Source organism: Propithecus coquereli, unplaced genomic scaffold (assembly GCF_000956105.1).
Source record: "Propithecus coquereli isolate 6110/MARCELLA unplaced genomic scaffold, Pcoq_1.0 Scaffold59, whole genome shotgun sequence".
NCBI lineage: Eukaryota > Metazoa > Chordata > Mammalia > Primates > Indriidae > Propithecus > Propithecus coquereli.
In genome coordinates this window covers 5,971,013-5,973,614 of record NW_012151840.1, presented here as the reverse complement: position 1 = coordinate 5,973,614, position 2,602 = coordinate 5,971,013, and the positions used below count along the sequence as shown (strand labels likewise).

The window sequence follows — 2,602 nt, the reverse complement described above, 5'->3', positions numbered from 1 at the left end:
GGCTGGTCTCCAACTCCTGACCTTGAGCGATCCACCTGCCTCGGCCTCCTAGAGTGCTAGGATTACAGGCGTGAGCCACAGGGCCCTGGCCTCTCACTGTGTTTTTGATTTGCATTTCCTTAATGACTAATGATTTGGAGCATCTTTTGATGTACTTACTGGCCATTTGTGTATCTTCTCTGGAGAAATGTCTACTTACTCTAAACATTTTTAACTGGATTATTTGTCCTTTTATTGTTAGGTTGTAGTAGTTCTTTTATATTTTAGATACATCTCCCTTATCAGATATGTAATTTATAAAACTTTTCTCACTCTATGGTTATCTTTTCACTTTCTTGATTGTGTCCTTTGAAGCACAAAAGGTTTTAATTTTGATAAAGTTTACTTATCTGTTTTTTATTTGCTTGCTTATACTTTTGGTGTCATATCTAAGAAACCATTCATTAATCTAAGGTCATGAAGATTTATACTTACATTTTTTTCTAAAAATTCAATAGTTTTAGCGTTTACATTTAGGTCTTTTATCTACTTAATTTTTTATACATGGTATGAGGTAGGGGTGGCACTTCTTTCTTTTCCATGTGGAAAAAGTATCCAGTAGTCCCAGTATCATTTGTTGAAAAAAATTATTCTTTCCCCATTAAATTGTCTTGGCACTCTTGTTGAAGATCAATTGATTATAAAAGAGAAGGTTTATTTCTGGACTCTTCAGTTGTATTCCATTGTTCTATTTGTAAACCAATAAATACCACACTCTCTTAATTACAGTAACTTTGTAGTTAGTCTGAAATCGTAACTTGTAAGTTTCCAACTGTATTCTTCTTTTTCCAGATTTTTTTTGCTATTCCTGACACTTTCCTATAAGCATTGTTTTTCATATATTTTCTTGTTCCTCAAAGTAAATGTATGTTTGAAATTTAATCTGTCTAAGCAGCATAGAACTTTATGAAATACAACAGAATTGGGCATCATGGTGTCCTGAAATGTACTTTCCTGTATGCTTAATTTAATGACTAGGAAAAGATTATTATGATTATTTTTTAAACAACCCTAACACCCTCCATGGAAAAACAGATATTTTGGAATTAAGGATAACTGTGCCCCCACTTCACCCCATTGCTTCTTCTTAAAAAAGTATCTTTATCTATAACATTTTATCCACATAAAATGTTCTATAAATTTAAGTTGTAAACCATAATGATAGAACAAGTACCCTTGAGTCCACCACCCAGCTTAAGATTGGATCATTTTAAGTACTACCTATGTGCTCCTATACTTTTTCCCAATCCCTTACCTTCCTCCCAGAGACAACCACTTTCCTGAATTTATGATTATCATTCGTTTGGCTTTTTTTTTTTTTTTTTTTTGTAAACAGGGTCTTGCTCTGTAGCTCAGGCTAGAGTGCAGTGGCATGATCATAGTTCACTGCAACCTCCAATTCCTGGGCTCAAGTGATCTTGAGCCTCCCAGGTAGCTGGGACTGTTAGCACGTACCACTACGTGTGGCTAATTTTTAACATTTTTACTTGGTAGAGATAGGGTTTCGCTATGTTATCCAGGCTAGTTTTGAGCTCTTGGCCTCAAGCAATCCTCCCTCCTCAGTCTCCCAAAGTGCTGGGATTACAGGCATGAGCCACTGCACCTGGTCCCTTTTGCTTTTTTAAAAACTACTTTTACTATATATTTTCCACAAACAACATATTTTAGTTGTATTTGTTTTTGAATTTTATTAAAATGGTATAATACATCCATAAAATACAGTCATTTTATTCAACATTATGTCTAACAATATGGTGTATGTGGTTGTAATTTATTTATTTTCACAGCTACCTAATACTCCATTTTATGCATTCATTATAATTTAATCATCCACTCTCCTGTCAATGGTCATTTGAGTTGTTTCTGGATTTTTTGTTATTCGAAATACATGGCTATTGGGGAGGAAGGGGGGTAAGGGCAACATACGTAACCTAAACATCTGTACCCCCATAATATGCTGAAATAAAAAAACAAACCAAAACAAAAAAACCCCATAAATACATGGCTGTGAACATTCTTGCACATATCTCCCTGTGTACATGCCCAAAGATTTCTCGGGTGTACCAGAAGAGGAACTGCTAGGTTGCAGTATATGGACATTTACCTTTGCAAAATAATACAAAATCATTTTCCAAAGTGGTTAACACTTTATTTCCATCAACAGTATCTATATCCCTCTCCAATACTTGGAAGTGTCAGATTTTTAATTTTTGTCAAAAGGGTGTAAAATGGTATCTTATTATAGTATTAATCTGCATTTACCTGATTACTAATGAAGTTGCACATTTTTTCATGTGGATTACTGGTCATTCTTGTTTCCTGTTCCGTGAAATTCTTGTTCACGCCTGTTGCCCGTTTTTTTCTTGAGTTGCTTATCTTTTTACTACAGGTTCTTTATACTGGATACTAATTCTTTATAAAGTAATTAATACACGCCACAAACACCTTCCAGTTTGGAGCTTGTTTTCTCAGGTTTCTTTCTTTTTAATCATTTCTTTAGTGTAGTTCTATTTCTCAATCTTAGGCTTTATGGTTAGCTCTTTTGTGTATTTGGTTTAAGAAA

At 34.2% G+C, this 2,602-nt stretch overlaps 1 protein-coding gene and 1 pseudogene across 4 annotated transcripts in view; both read right to left on the bottom strand.

Annotated features, from left to right (window-relative positions):
* LOC105821712 overlaps nt 1-1,117 on the bottom strand; it is a 5,332-nt pseudogene extending 4,215 nt beyond the window's left edge.
* The window catches only part of POGZ (pogo transposable element with ZNF domain), a 53,389-nt gene that overhangs the window by 28,564 nt on the left and 22,223 nt on the right, over nt 1-2,602 (bottom strand). The gene's annotated exons all lie outside the window — the stretch shown is intronic.